General features: G+C 32.4%; 1 pseudogene; it reads left to right on the forward strand.

Annotated features, from left to right (window-relative positions):
- The first annotated feature begins 298 nt into the window (after positions 1 to 298).
- LOC140856570 (uncharacterized) overlaps positions 299 to 17,264 on the forward strand; it is a 122,567-nt pseudogene continuing 105,601 nt past the window's right edge.

Here is a 17,264-nt window from a genome sequence, read left to right on the forward strand (position 1 = left end):
TGCGGTAGAGGTCGGTGGCCAGAAAGAAGGTTAGAAGATCCTCTAGAGCGGACCATCCGAAGTTAGCGGGGGGTTGGACAAGGGGGGCTCAGTGCGACCTAAGGATTGGTTTAGCCCGCCGCATGGGTCCTGAGAAAAGGTCAGCCTCTTGATGTACAATAAGTTGTAAGCGTATGATTCAAAGGCTGATTAGGTATAAAGATTGACTCAAAATCTTCGAAGATAGTCAGGCCTTCCTTGGCTCAATGCCTGACACCCATATCACTTTTGGGGGAACTGACTGATGCATGGATCGGTTATGATGCTGGAAATCAAGGCCGAGTTGGGGGTCGGTGCTGCAACTTTGGTTAGGATCCCTTCTCTAGAGGAGACAAAAGTCAAGGGTAAAAGGACAATGGATCATTCTGACCATATCCCATCACATGGGACCGTGCGAGGTATTTAAATATCTCTGATAGTGACCATAAATTCTCTCGATGCACAGCTGATTGTGGAAGAGATGCTGATGCTACATGGTATGCGACCGATAAGCAGAGTGATGCGGCTGGACAATGGAGCCCAACAAGTCTACATGGGGGATTGTTTGGTGTTTCTCAGCCTAAGCTCTAGGTGAAAATTGTTCGTTTGATCCTTGATCATTCTCTAAAGTAGGCAGCCAAAGGTTTATATCTTTTAGTGATGTGTTTGCTGCGGAGATCGAAGCAGATAAGGTGATACCGAACCCCTGAGGGGATTGGTTCCACCAAGTGGTTGGTGAAAGTGAGCTCTAGCTGTAGTGGGATACCTCCTTCCAACAGTCTTAGTATTATCTCAGTCTTTTTTTCTCATAGGGCTCCTTTGGAACACCTAGTCGGCGAACTTTCAGGCCAATCATCAATAGAATTCCAAGAAAACTCAAGGTACATCACATTAGATAAGGTCAAAGACCCAACTTCCATTAGTTTGTCGTGGCCAACGTATTACCCCCAACATATTCTCATAGGCGCTTCGTTGGAACACCTAGTCGGCGAACTTCCAGATCAGTCATCAATAAAATTCAAACAGGACTCAAGGTACATCATATTAGACAAGGTCAAAGACCCCACCTTTTATTAGTTTATCATGGCCAACGTATTACCCCCCAACATGTTTATTGAAGTATAATGGACAATTTATTTAATGATGGTCAGATAGTTACTGGTAAAACTATCCTATTGTCATAATTACAGTTGTTACTATCAGTTTGATTTGTTGCAATGGTATAGGCATCACTAAATATAAGTTATAAATTGTTAGTAAATAGAGTTTTTTTTTTATAGTGATGTTTGCAAGCCACTACTATTTTCGTTATATTATGAGATTTACATCTGTTGCTGTAATCACTAATTGTAGAAATAATTTTAATGATTGCTATAAATTTTTAATATATTGCAGCTAAATAAGATTTGTACCGTATAGCGATAGTTAAAAATTATTGATTTTCTTTATTTTTTTATAGCGATGGTTAGAATTGTTATCATAATTTTGACTTGATATAATAGTTTGTACCATTAATATATATTGATTGATTGGCAAATATATAAATATATCTTTTACCTATGTTTTGATCTTTCTTACACATATAGCTGTCTCTAAAGTAAGCTTGTTGCACAAATTTACTCTATCGTCCATAAAGTTGCAAATACAACTTTCACCATCAAAATCTTATCCGACAAAATTGTAAAACTATTCAATTGCTAAAGTTCCAAAACTCTCATAAATAGCTAATAAAATCTAACACTACTAGAACTCAATAATGCTAATCGCTCCATATTTCATATAACGAGTAATATCAAAGTAGCTTTAGTTGTCCTTCTATGAACTAGATAATGTGAATGCAAATTAGGAAATTGACACATCAAAATATAAACACATAACTTTGCAATCATCAGGCAACAAATATGTTCGTCTTTGAAGCATGGAGTTAAAACAATGGCATGTACCTTTCTTATTCAAAAATCCATGACTTTATTTAAGACAATTGCTGGACTGATTCACTTAAAACTTTGTTATTAAATAACTAAATCTATTTCAGATGCTTGTTGCTCATGTTACGAGTAAATCAAGTCCAATCCTTTCTTAGGGAATCAATAATATTTTTGTAGTCATCTTTATATAAGTTAAGGATCAGACTAGTTGTCATTATCCATGATTTGCAAACTCGAGAAAGTGCCATATTGAGAACCACTGCCCATGGATGGAGAAGTTGATCCTTGAAAAACTATGAGATAGGAATGGACATTTTCTTTGAGAATTTTGTTGTTTCTTGTTTACATAATCCTATCATATTATTGCTGTCCTTCGATGTTTGTAGTAATCGAGTTGATTTGACTGTGAAGAAATATTAATAGAGGAAGGTGAAGTGCTAATTCATCTTAATGTATATTCATATGATTTTTGTTCCCTTAATTCTTAGTTATACTCTCAAAGAAGATTATTATATGAAATTTTTTCTTGTAGGATATGGATAAGAGTTGGATTAATGACAATAATTTTTTTAGTGAGAGATATAAAAAAGGTGTTGGATCCTTTCTTAATTTTGCAAAAGAAAATATGAGGCATCCAGATGATATGATTTTTTGTTCTTGCCATAATTGCAATAATGGGTATACAAGACCTTTAGTTAAGTGAAATGTGACTTACACTTGCGAGGATTTTCACTCACTTATAGAGATTGGAATTTGCATGGAGAAAGAATACCGATACATGATAGTGATAATAATATCGATGATGAAATGATGAATAGTACTAAATTTAGTGAAGACTTGATAGATGATTTATATGAGTTGTTGGGAAAGATGAGGAAAGTACAACAATTTGATGATACTACCGATAGATCATTGGCCAAATTTTCTTCTCTTGATAAATTAATTAAGGATGCATAACATAAACTACCCAGGGTTCAAGTATTCATTATTGTCTTTTATTGTCAAGATGCTCCACATAAAGGTTCTCAATAAATGAATGAACAAGTCCTTTGATATGTTGCTCAAATTTTTAAAGAACTTGCTACTAGAAAGAGCATCATTTTTTCCATCATATTATTGGGCTAGGAAACTTCTATCTAGTATAGGACTGGGTTATGAGCCTATTGAGGCATGCAAGTATGATTGTGTGCTCTTTTGGAAGGAATATAAAATAAAAAATATTATCTAATATGTAAGGAATCAAGATGAAAGTTTGATGATGGCAAAGGTACTAAGGTTTCTCACAAAATACTATGGTATTGTTCATTAAAATCAAGATTACAAAGGCTCTTCATGTTTAGTAATACAGCCTCATACATGAGCTGGCATAGTGACATATGTGTTGAAAATGTTGGTACCACGAGGCATCCAACTGACACTTCTGCATGGAAGGAGCTTGATAAGTAATATCCTAAATTTATAGTAAATTTTCATAATGTGAGACTTGCTTTGGCTAGTGATGGATTCATTTGGACATATGAGCAACTCTTATAGCATGTTGCCAATTTTTTTTGTGCTTTATAATTTTTCACCTTATGTGTTCAAAAAGGAGCCATATTATTTCATGTCACTATTGATTCCTAGCCCACATTCTCATGAAAAGAAAATAGATGTTTTTATGAGGCCCGTGATAGATGAGTTGAAGCAATTGTGGGATGAAGGTGTGGAAACTTATGATTGTTATAGTGGTAAAAGATTTCAAATGCATGTAGCAGTTTTATAGACTATAAGTGATTTTCTAACTCATGATTATTTATTTGGAAAGATCACTCAAGGCTATAATGCTTGTCATATGTGCCTTGATATGATTGATTCATAAAAATTAAGAGGTAAGATAAGCTACATAGGCCATCATTGTTATTTGCCTCAAGAACACCCTTGGCGTAATAATAAAGCAATATTTAATGAAAAAATTGATCATTATTCAGAACCCTCAGAATTGTCAGGAGAACAAGTCTTACAACGGTTAGAGCATTTGGAGGATATCTTTGACAAAATTGGGAAACATCCAAGCAAGAGAAAAAGAAAGTGTGGAAGTGGTGAAGGGAATTGGGTTAAGAAGAGTTTTTTTTTTGAGTTGCCATATTGGCAAAAACTTAAAATCAGACATACTCTTAATGTCATGCACACAGAAAAGAACATATATGATAATATGCTGGGAACATTGTTAAACATTGTAGAAAGAATAAAAAATAGAGAATGCTCATAAAGATTTACACGATATAAAAATAAGGAAAGAGTTGTGACTGCAAAAAGGAAATAACAAATTAAAAAAGCCACCTGCCTATTACACATTATCTCAAAGTCAGAAGAAAGCTTTCTAGAATTCTTGAATTCAATTAAGTTTTTCAACGGATTTGCTTCAAACATATCAAGATGTGTTAAAGATGATAAAGTGACTGGCTTGAAGACACACGATTGTTATATTCTTCTATAGAGACTTCTTCTAGTTAGAATTTGTAGCTATTTACGTAAAGATATTAGCCAAGTATTATTTGAGCTGGATAATTTTTTTAAGAAACTTTACTCAAAGATCTTGAGAATGGAGGATGTAGAAGATTGGAGAGGAACATACCTATGATTTTGTGCAAGTTAGAGTGAATATTTCTTCCTGTTTTCTTCGACATTATGGTATATTTAACTGTTTACTTACGTAAGCAAGTGAAGATTGTAGGACCAGTAAGCTCACGATGGATGTTTTCTTTTAAAAGATAATTAACTTACAGCTTCTACTAATTTTAATTTAAGTATTTTGAAATAATTAGAAACTTGATTTCTATTTATTTGTTTAATTAAGACATCTCAGCTCTCTCAAAAATATGGTTGGTAATAGAGCCCGTCCCAAAGATTCAATCATGGAAAGATATATTGTAAATGAATGCATGATATTCTTATCAACGTATCTCAAAGGTAATGAAATTAAGTTCAATTAACTAGGAAGGAACTATGATGGAAGCTAAAACTAATTATCTAGAGGACTTGGAGTATTTTCTTTAAGGGCTCATCCTTTTGGACATATTAAGCCTGAACCTAAAATATCTCAAAAGGAATTGGATATGGCTCAGTGGTATTCTACAGTAATTATAATGGAATCACAAAATATTTGGAGTAAGAAACTTTTTAAATGTTATTTTTATTTATTTTGTTAAGTATTTTAGTATTGTTAGTTAAATATGTACTAAAATAATTTATAATATATATGATGCACAAGCAAAAACTATTAAAGATGAGTCATCTCAAAATTAATGAGAGACAATAAAAGTAATTTTCTAATTGATTTAAAGAGCATGTAAGTCATTTATTTTCAAATAGGATAATTTAATAGTGTTAGTAAGAAGTTTATAATATTTATAATTTAATTTTTACGTTTATTATATAGATGAATCAATTATATTACCAAGGACGTAAAGAAATCACAAAAGAATTATGGACATTAGCAAATGGTCCCCATAAATCTAGCATAAGATGTTACTCTAATTGTATTATAAATGAAGTTCAATTTCACACAAGATCGTGACAGCCTTCGTAGAACTCAAAGTAGTAGATTACTTGTACAAGGAGAATATGAAGGAAAGATGGTTGAGTTCTTTGATTTTTTGAAGAGAGTTGTTCAACTTACATTCCTTAAAGAGTATAAATGATGCTATTTGAGTACGAATGGTTAACACTGAAAGCAATCGAATAGTACAAGATGATGGATAATTCATAGGCATTGATGTGAGGTCATGGTGGTATAAGGATTATCTTTTTATATTATCGGATCAAGTTCAACAAGTTTTTTACATCAATGATACAAAGTTGAACTGTAATTGACAACTCGTATAATGGATGCAACATCGATAGTTATGGAATCTTCCAGAGTTAGAATTGATAGATGTGGAAGATGGGGTTGATAATGAAGAGTACAGCAATTTCAATTAAATGGAATAGTTTTAATTATTGAAAGAGATGATGAGTCTCTTGTTACATTAAATAGAGATTATATAAATCCTAACGAATTTGATGATGATATTGAAAGATGCACACCAGATAATGTTCAAGAACATGAAGATGACATTGGAGGAAATAGCAGTGATGAAGAGGATATTGATGGAGATGATATAACTGAAGAAGATGACCATATAAAAACTGATGAAAGCATTGATAATGATCTTGATGATTAGTATAAAGATTTCTTTTCATATATGTATATTGTATTATTGAAAGTAATTTATGAAATAAATTTTGCCTTCATGAATTTTTTGTTCTTTATGTTTATATAGTTGTGATGTATTTAAATTTTAAGTGCATAATATTTTTTACAACTATTGAATATAATTGTTTACTTAATTTGTTTATCTTTCAAGTTTCCTTATAGATTTATGGCAGGATGTGGAAGAGGCTAATACAAGCGACCATGGAGTTTATCTTCATTAAATACTAATATACTAGGTCAAAAGGAAGATATTGTGACACTTATTGTAGCTCCAACATCCACTATACCTATATCACCAAATAGGATTGAGACTTTTCCTATTACAAATATCCCTAGAAGAGATCTTAGTCCACCTACTTTAAGGAGTAGTGAAAGTGAGTATATATATGTAAATGAATAATTATATCTATTTAAAATATTATAGTTTATAAATATAATTTTATACTTGTATAATAATTATATGCATACTTGATATTGACTATATTTATATTTCTAGGTTCTTCTTTATCCAGGAGAGGTCGTGGTACATCACGATGCATAGTATTAGATAAAAAAAATCAGTAAGATTGTCATTGTATATATCATTATTATATTAGTACATAAATTATTTATATATATTTTATTATTTATATTTTAAAAGATAATATTTGGTTTAACTTTACAGCTTGGCATAAAATGATAATTGATTTGGTGAAGAAGAATATATACCATTGGAGAATGATGCTGACTTTACAAGAGGAGTTGGTTTATTGTTAAGACATATGTACTTCTTCATGGTGTAGAAAGATGGAAAGAAATCTCAAAAGAATAAAAAAAACTTATTATCCATATTTAGAAGTTATTATAATTTTTATATTAGTTATGTTCATTTTCACTTAGTTTTATTATTAATGTATAAAAAATTGTTTAAGTGACATTATCATTAATTATTTCAGAAATGGTTTTAAATTATGGATTAAATGGCTTCACATATGAAGAAATATATTTACAAAGCATTCCAAACTCATTAAGATGTTGGAGAAACATACTCAGAAGAAATACAAGAAGCTAATAGCAAAAGGTATAAATTTATGAGAAAAATCTTTATATCCAAAAGTTGGATTGAAAGATTAGATCTCAATATGTAATCAGATAGAGGATGATAATTTTAAGATAGTAACACGTATGATAAAATATATTTATATATTTTTTATATTTTTATTTAATTATTATCTTATTATTGCAGAAGCAATCACAAACAAACTCGAGTAATCATTTACAACTTCCATACAGTCATACTTCGGGCTTTAAGACCTTCTTAGTTGACTTCAAAAAATAATAATATAATATTTTTAGTATTTTTTATATTTTTAAAATATTTAATATATATTAAGATTAATAAATTACTTAATTTTTTTTAAATTCTAATTTTATAAAGAGAATCCAAGTATGGTTGATCTCTTCAAGGATACACACACAAAGATGGGTGGTCAAGAATTCATTAATAAAATTATTCCATCAAAATTTATAAGTATAAGTATACTCTTTTTATATTTTTTATTTATAAAAAAATTATCTTAAGATCTAAATTATCTTTGAAAATTTTATAGGATGAAATGACTGAATTAAGACAGCAACCTTCAGAGGAAGGTGTAGATCCAAGGTTAGAAAATTAGATTTTAGTTAGTATGTTTAGTAAGAAGTCAGGATATTTGAGAGAGATGGGATATGGCATTAAAATTGAAAGTTCTAGTTCATCCTACGTATCAAGCTCATGTGATAATGAGCTTAGAGACCGATTTACTACTACCAAGTCTCAACTAGAAAGAGCCAATGAAAAGATTAGTGAAGCCAATGAGAAGATTACCATATATGATGAAAAAATGAAGACTTATGAAGATCAAATGAAAGAATTTCAACAACTCATGAGAGAAATACGATATAGTCGGGCTTAGTAGTCTACTTTTCTGATGGTAAAGTCATTTATTTACTATCTCTTAGCTATAATAATTTGATTATTATAATTATTGATTATTTGTGATGGTGATTTGAAAATCAAAATTTAATGTAGTTGTTATAGTGGTAGTTGGATACTTATGAAATGGTTATGGTGGTAGTGGTTATGGTTGTGGTGGTTGTCATTATTATGTTTTTGAATAGATAGTTGTATTAGCATGGCTACATGTTGTATTACTTATGATTATTTGAATAGTTATGAAATGGTTATGATGGTAGTGGTTATGGTGGTGGTTGTCATGTATAGATATTTTTAAATAGATAGATGTATTATTATGGCTACATATTGTATTACTTGTGATTACTTGGATAGTTATGGAATAGTCATGGTGATAGTAGTTGTGGTGGTGGTTGTCATTTATTGATATTTTTAAATAGATAGATATATTAATATGGTTATATATTGTATTACTTATGATTGTTTAGATAATTATGAAATGATTATGATGGGTAGTGGTTGTGGTATAGTGGTTATCATTGTTGTGTTTTTCAATGGATAGATGTATTAGCATGACTATATGTTGTATTACTTATGATGCTTAGATAGTTATGGAATGATTATGATAGTTGTGATTGTGATAGTGGTTGTCATTGTTGTTTGATTGTGGTTATTTAATGTTTGCAAGGATTTTATATAAATTAACATAAAATATTTTATATACATGCTTAAAGATTTTCTAATTTTGCATGAATACTTATATTGTTCTAATTTTTTGGATTTATTTATTTTTCATATTATAGGCTATTGAGAAAAAAATTGACTTGCATGAGAGCTTTGTGGAAGCTTGATGGCTTTTGTAGTTAAGAAGAAAATTAACATACATTAGAGCTTTGTAGAAGCTTTATGACTTTATAGTTGTTACTTAAGACTTAGATATTTCATAACTTTATGAGTGTTATATGAGACTTATCATTTTATTTTGTGAACTTTTATTATGAAGATGATGCATGGAGGAATATGTAGAAATCTTTATATAACTATATATTTGAAGGACATTTGAATTATCATGAATAGGTTAATTAATTTAAATTTTAGTATATTTTGCTTGTTTATTTGAAGAAAAAAATAGCAGGTTAATTTTTTTGTAATAAAAAAATTTGTGACTAATGACAGGTTAACTTTTTGTGACAATAAATATTGTCACTAAAAATTATTTTTTAATAATAGGTTAACTTTTTGTGATAATAAATTTTATTACTAATGGTAGGTTAACTTTTTTATAACAATATATTTTATCACTAAAAAATTTTTTTATTGATATGTTAACTTTTTGTGACAAAAAATTTGTCACTATAAATTGTTTCTAAATTATAGATTAGTTTTTTTTATAAAATATTTTATCATTAGAACTATTTTTTTGATGATAAAATATTTTGTTACTTAAACTATATATCTCATTCCACTAAAAATTTTATTGTGATAAAAATATTTTGTTGCAATATTCAACTTTTAGTGATCAAAATATTTTGTTGCATAAAATTTATACTCAAGAATCTATTATGGCAAATATTTTATCGCAAAGTAGAATTTTAAGCGATAAAATATTTTGTTACAAAGCTAGATTTTTAGTGACAAAAAAGTTTTTGTCACTTAATAATGCATATGGAAAAGAATCTTGCTCTTTTTAGCGACGAAAATATTTTTTGTGACAAAATTTTATATCTTTTTGTGACAAAATATTTATCACTAGATGAGACTTTTTTTTGTAATAAAATACTATTTTATTGTTAAAAGTATATTTTTTGTGATAAAACAAGTTTTGTCACAAAAAATCAGTCATGACTTAATTGCAATGGGGCTTTAGTAACAATTTTGTGATGATTTTTTTCATCACAAAAGATTTTAGCAACAAAAAATAGATTTTTTGTGATAAAATTGTTTGCTGCAAAAAATCGTTTCTTTTGCAGTGTGGCTCATATATTCTTCTGAAGTTTCCATATTGCTTTTTATTCTGAATGATTACTCCACTGAATCTTGATATATGGGATAGTGCATTACCTTGGTACCCTATCCTTTTTTGTCTACAATTCTTATTGGTCTCTCCTTATAAGATAAATATTTTTTGAGCTATAAAGGTTCAAAGACCACCAAGTGACCAAGGTCAGGTTAATATTTTCTTAGCATGGAGATATGAAAACCAACATGAACTCCAACAAGAGATGGTAGTAGAGAAAGATGGTAGGCTACCGCTCCTATCCTTTCCAAAATCTTGAAGGGACCCACATACTTGGGGCTCAACTTACCTTGGATCCCAAGTATTATTACATCTTTGGTAGGAGATATTTTGAGAAATACATGATCTTTCACTTAGAATTCTAGTTCTCTCCTTTGATTATTAGCATAAATGCTTCTTTTTGCTTAGACCTAAAAGGACCCATTCTTTGATGAGCAAAAATTTATCTACTATATGATGAATAATCTCTAGCCCTAGTAGCTTCTTTTCACCAACATCAACCCAACATATAGGGTTATACATCTTCTCCTTTCTAGAGCTTCAAAGGGGGCTATTTAGATGCTAGCGTGGTAGTTTCTATTGTAAGCAAACTCTACTAGAGGTAAGTGCTTATCCTAAGATTCCTTCAAATCTAATATATATGCTCTTAACATATTTTTAATGTATGGTTTGTTATTTTTGACAATCCATCTATCCGAGGGTGACATATCATGTTGAATTCCAATTTAGTCTTCATAGTTCGACACAGTTCTTCACCATTAAAAGATAAATCATGTATCCTGACCAGATATAATAAACACTAGAGCACCATGTGTTAGATGTGTGCCCTAGATGCCAGATTGGCTGACACATTTCTGTACAAATGTAAGGATAAATTTATAATTTTGATTATAAATGAATAAAAGGTTATTCTACTATCATATTGTGTACATTATGTCTGTGATACATCCTTTGAGTTAGTAGGAATGTTAATTCATATTTTCAAAAGTTGAAAATTTAAGGCATGAATTTACATAACCAACTCATAAACAGCTCCTGACCATAGGATCATCACGAGGATGGTGATCGATCCGAAAGGTTGATGTACGATCGCTTCCTTAAAGTAGATGTATCTTGAGTCTACGGTATAGAGATACCGGAGCGAGAGTATAGTATCATTGAGAATGAAAGTACTGAGCTGATCACCTCGAGCAGTCATAAGAAATCTACCTTCTCATCGATGACTAGCTCGATGCTGCAGCTGTGTGTCTAGTTCTTTGACCTGAGGTACATCGATAGTTCACCTTGAGTGTGTTATAGTTTGACTACACCATAACTCGATCTCTTAGCCATTCAAATCTTGAGGTGTATGTTGACTGTAGCATATTCATTGTAGAAACAAAATCACACCAAGAAGAATCTATCAACCTTGATAGATGAGAGGAGTAGTCCTATGATGATCGAAAGATCAGTCCTTAAGCCCATGGCCATGGTAGAGTAAATAATGAAAAAAAATTTTCTATTGGGTTTCACATCAGACTCGGATCAGTCGATTGATTCATATGACTGATGTTGGGTTTGACGAGTTCACCTTAACCCTAATTCAGTCGGGACTCATGATAGAGGAACTCAATCACACAGGTAGCTGCACCGAGAGGTTCATCTTCATTTCTGATGGGTTGCCACCATATACTGCTAGATGTCATGATAGATTTTGAGAAAATTAGAATGATCTTGATGATCGATCATTCTAATTATCTGAATCAGAAGAGTTTTGGTCCATCGAAAGGAGTTTGATGATATCGATGATGAGATCATGACATGTCTCATTACCATACGAAATGAACCTAACTGGGTCACACAAATAAGAGTTAGGATTTGGATGTCATCAATTGAGCTAGCCAATTCGATTGATTTGGATTAGATCCAATTAGGTTCAAAGAAATCGTGCTAGCACACGATTGAGCCTAACTTTCTCATCGTGTAATCTTTTCTATCTCGACTAAGCCAAATGTGCTTTGACTCATCCAGAGAACCTTGAGAAAATTTTTCACAATCTGATTGAAGTCAGTCCAGCTTAGAAATGACTTATCTTAATTCATGAGATGAATTTAAGACAACACCTACTAATTTCTGTCACCTACCATTTTCGTTTTAGGACATTGGTCAAACATTGATCCATAGACCTTGGACTGAAGGCCACTTGGCAAGAGGTCATTGGAGAGTTTTAGTGGAGTGTCCACCTGCTAAATTAGCCCTCAATGTGGGTTTCATAATCAGATATGGCGTGTGCCCCAAGTGGATAAGGATAGAATCCTATGAGATGAGGACTCTGATCCTTGATCAACTTGGACTGTGGGGCGCAAATCTCACTGTGCTTATCCAGTGTTGGTGCCAATAGTAGGAGGATTGTGGGGATTCTTATCTGATATAATTAGATGATATCACTCCACCAATAAATTTTTTTCAGAATTAATTAGAATTTTTTGATTGGTCGAATGATGTGGCACTGCATGGCGCAGTAGGGTCTATTTAAACCTTGTCTGCGTCTAGGGTTTAGAGACTCTGCTCAATAACCAGCAAAAGCCTAAATCCTTTCCATTCTCTACACCCCCTCTGCTCCTCTCCCTCCCTCTTCATGTTCAAGAGGTTGGGCATCCATCTGGTGCTTGTCCAAGGTGTGGTGGCTTCCTGATTAGAAGGCTGCAGAGATTTGTCGAGAAGCTGCTGCTCCAGATTCAGAAGATCTTTTGAAGATCTTTAGATCAGATTCAGATTTGATTTTTGGAGCAAAAATTTGTGAAGAGAAGATGATGCAGATCTACTCGAGTAGATACTGGTAGAGGTCAGACGACTGTGTGACTATTTTAGAACTTCAAATATTGCTGCGATCATCTACAGAGTAATCTAGTTACCCTAGAGGTATTTCTCTATTCCTCATGATTTTAGATTTAATTTTAGATTTAATATAGATAATAAAAATTAAATCTAATAGATCTTAGATTAAAATATCATAAGATATTTTTTTTTGAAAATATTCCATCCCAGATCTCATTAGATCTGAAAGATCCTACAAGGAAAAAGCCAATTTTTTCTTCAACTGGTATCAGAGTCAGGTTGATGGCTCTATTTCAGATCTAATTTAGATCTGATTTTTATTTTTATTTATTTGATATTAATAAATTTTAGATTCACATCAGATGTGATAGGATCTGAAATCAAAAAAATTTAAAATTAAATCTAAGTAGATCTAACATGTATGAGATGCATGACTAGACTAGGAGTAGTTTGATCTATGAATAGTCTTATAGTTTTATATTTTAATATGATTAAATATAAATTAGATCTAATTTATTTTTATTTTTTTGATATTATAAATATTATATTCAGATCAAAAAATAAAAAATAAAATTTTAATTAATACATAAGATTGATCTGTTGCATGCCTAGACTAGTTGTAGAATTATTCTAGTAACTGTCTAGAATAGATTTTATATTGAATAGTTTAATTTAAATCAATTTTTTAGATATTATATATGATTATCAGATCTGAAAGCATGCTAATTAGATAAATTTTAATACTGAGATGTATGCAAAGCATGTATAAGTTAGATCTGAAATTATATATGTGATATGTAACTTAGATCTAACTAGTTTTGTAGTTAAATTAATATTTCTGATTAAGTGTTCCTCATTGCCATCCGGTCATAAGAACAAAGTAGGATTTAAGATCTCTCCTCTCATTCAACGGGTGTTCTTATGGCGTGTAGGGGTGCTACACGTTCATCCTTAATCAGAAATTAAAATTTATTTTTCTGTAAAACTCTAGATCCTGAAACCTTAAGATTTATTTATATATTTTATTTATGAACCCAAGACTTAATTAATGAATTAAGCTTATGAAATTAAATTAGGTCTAAAATTAAGAATTTCAGATCTAAATCATTTTCATAAAATTGGTTCGACTTGGGTAGCTCAATTAGGTCTAGCGGTTGATCAAATCGAATCAAAAGTTGGTTAGGTGAGATATGAAAGCTAATAATTGACCAGCCTAATAGGATTAAGTCTAGATCAAGGTCGAATCATATTTAGATGTGACTGATCAAGTTAAGACCTAATTTGGCTCAATGGTTAGAGCCTGGATTGTAGACTAACCTAATTGATTCTGGTTCGATAATTTGGTATCTAAGGTAAGTTGGACAGATGCGATCGACTGATTTTTAATTGGGAGCTACTCGACTCGAATGCGTTCTTGTCAAGTTAATGGCATATCCCTTCCATCGGTCTCACTTACCTGGCCATATGTGTCATCCAATTTGATTTGAGGTGCTAACAATTCGAGCTAACCCATGTCACTAGGTTAGTCATAATTATTATGACTATGTCAAGTCAAGTTTAATGAGACCTAAATCAAATCTTCCTAAAAAATATTAAGTCTAAGGTCTTCCACCATTGTGGATGTGCGGGCCTTCCGGGGTTGATTGTTCTCGCTAGTTAAGTGGCTCAGTTGCATCAGAAAGATGCAACTATGTCCATTAGGCATTGGATGCTACGGATTAGAGAATGGGTTGTGCTCAATATTTAGATACGGTGAGGGACCAATCAGGAATCTAATTCATGCAAATGGTGGGTCTGACTTAACTAAGGATTGGAGCAATATTCCGGGCATGGTGAGCTTCATGAATTAGAGATCAAGTTTTGGGTGCACCATAATTAGAGAATCATTAGACAAGAGTTGTCCACTCATCGGTTGACCCATCACCAATAACTGTTAGGTGAGGTGGTGAGCTAGTCGGTGAGACCGCACCACCCACTAGAAATCACTAATCACGAGATTTTCATATTTCTACCTAGGAGTGTAGGGATCTGAAAAAATAGTGGAGCCTAATTTGTTTAAAAATAAATCTCTAAATAAATTGGTTAAGTCTGATTACAAAATCTAACTAGAAACTTTTGACTCTCTACAGGAAACATGTCTGCGTCCAACCTCCTGACCAAAATACTAGACACCCACAGATTGACTGGACTTAATTTCAAAGACTGGTTGAGGAACTACAGAATTATTCTGAATTTCGAGAAACTGACTCATGTCTTGGATTAGGATCCACCTGTCATACCAGCACGTCCGACTGCTGAACAGAGAGCATCTCTGAAAAATGGACGGATGACGATAACAAAGCCAGATACTACATGTTGGATGTCATGTCTGATGACTTCAGGCCAGCATGAGAATATTATGACTACCCACCAAATATTGCTCACCTACAAGAGTTGTTTGGTGAACAAAGTCGTGCAGCCAAGTATCAAATCTGTCAAAACTTTTTAAGACTAAAATGGTGATGGGTAGTCAGTCCAAGATCATTGTTTGTCATGATCAAGGATCTTGAGGAGCTTGAGAAGCTCAGTGTCATCTTAGACAGAGATTTTAGATTGATGTGATCCTTCAATCTTGTCTGATGCATATGGTCAGTTCATCATGAACTTCCATATGCATAAGATGCATGTACCTTGGCTAAGTTAATGAACATGTTGGTTACGGCTGAGCTTTCTTTGAAGGATTCAAAAGGCTCAGTTCTTACTGTGGAGCGGACTTCTTCCAAGAAAAAATCTTTTGGAAAGAAGAAAAAATCTGCGAAGAAGCAGAAGGTGGATGGGAAGAAGAAGAAGACAGAACCGAAGAAGAAGGCTACTGAAAAGGAAAAATATTTTCACTGTAATTCAGACAGCCATTGGAAGTAAACTGTCCTCAGTATCTGACCACCCTGAAGAACAAGAAGGATGGTCCTTTGAGGTATGCTCGTTATAGAATCTAATCTTACAGTTTCTCTACATCCAGTTGGGTACTTGACTCTGATTCTAGTGCTCATTTGTGCACTTCTATGCAGGTCTTGAGGAGAGCAGGAGACTGAGGGATGGGGATATATCCTACACATCGGGAACGGAGCAAGAGTTGCTGCTGTGGTCATGGGAACCTACCTCTGCGATTACCATTAGGATTAGATTTAGTTCTTAGAGATTGTTATTATGTGCCTGCAGCAAGCAGGAATTTGATTTCTGTTTCATGTTTAACACAAGAAGGCTATTGATTAGCTTTCATAAGAACCATTATAACATATTTTATGAAAATAATAAAGTTCAAATAATTTTCTTATTAATGGTCTCTATCAGTACATATTGATGTATCTGTATTTATATCGAGTAAAATGTGAATGCCATGGGAATTAAAAGGCTAGAGATAGTCTAAATGATAGGTATCTGTGGCACCTAAGGCTCGGTCATATAGCGGAAGACAGGGTTAACAAATTGGAAAAATTCAGGCTATTGAGTCCGTTGACTTTCGAGTCATATCCAGTTTGTGAATCATACATTCAAGGCAAAATGATCAAGCTCCCTTTTACAGGATATGGGAAAAGGCCACAGACCTATTTGCCCTAGTACATATAGATGTGTGCGGCCCATTTGATGTGTCGGCTAGAAGCAACTATGTCTACTTCATTACCTTCACGATGATATATCTAGGTAGGGTATGTGTTTCTAATGAAACATAAGTCTGAAGCCTTTGAAAAGTTCAAAGAATTCAGACATGAGGTAGAAAAACAAACAGAAAAATCCATTAAGATTCTTCGATCAGATCGAAGAGGTGAATACCTTAGTCAGGATTTCTAGACTATCTTAAGGATAATGGCATAGTCTCTCAATGGACTTCACCTAGAACGCCATAACTCAACGGATTTCAGAACAGAGGAACCGGACCCTATTAGATATTGTCCATTCCATGATGAGCTTCACGGACCTCCTTGAGTTTTTTTGGGACATTGTCTCATGACAGCAATATATGTATTGAATAGGGTTCCTCTAAAACTATTTCTACCACATCGTATGAGATATAGCATGGTAAGAAGCCAAGTCTGAGTCATCTCAGAATTTGGGATTGTCCGGCTCATGTCAAGAGACAGCAGGCGACAAGTTAGAGTTCAGATCTTTTAGAGCTCGATTCATAGATATCCTAAAGAGTCATTAGGATACTATTTCTATATTTTGGAAGATCACAATATGATTGTGAATCGATATGCTATTTTTCTTGAAAAATATTTATTCAAGATGGTGGTATCGGAAGAATAATTAAGCTCAAGGAGAATGTCTCCCAAGAGCAAC

This window comes from Elaeis guineensis, chromosome 1 (assembly GCF_000442705.2).
Source record: "Elaeis guineensis isolate ETL-2024a chromosome 1, EG11, whole genome shotgun sequence".
NCBI classification, from domain to species: domain Eukaryota; kingdom Viridiplantae; phylum Streptophyta; class Magnoliopsida; order Arecales; family Arecaceae; genus Elaeis; species Elaeis guineensis.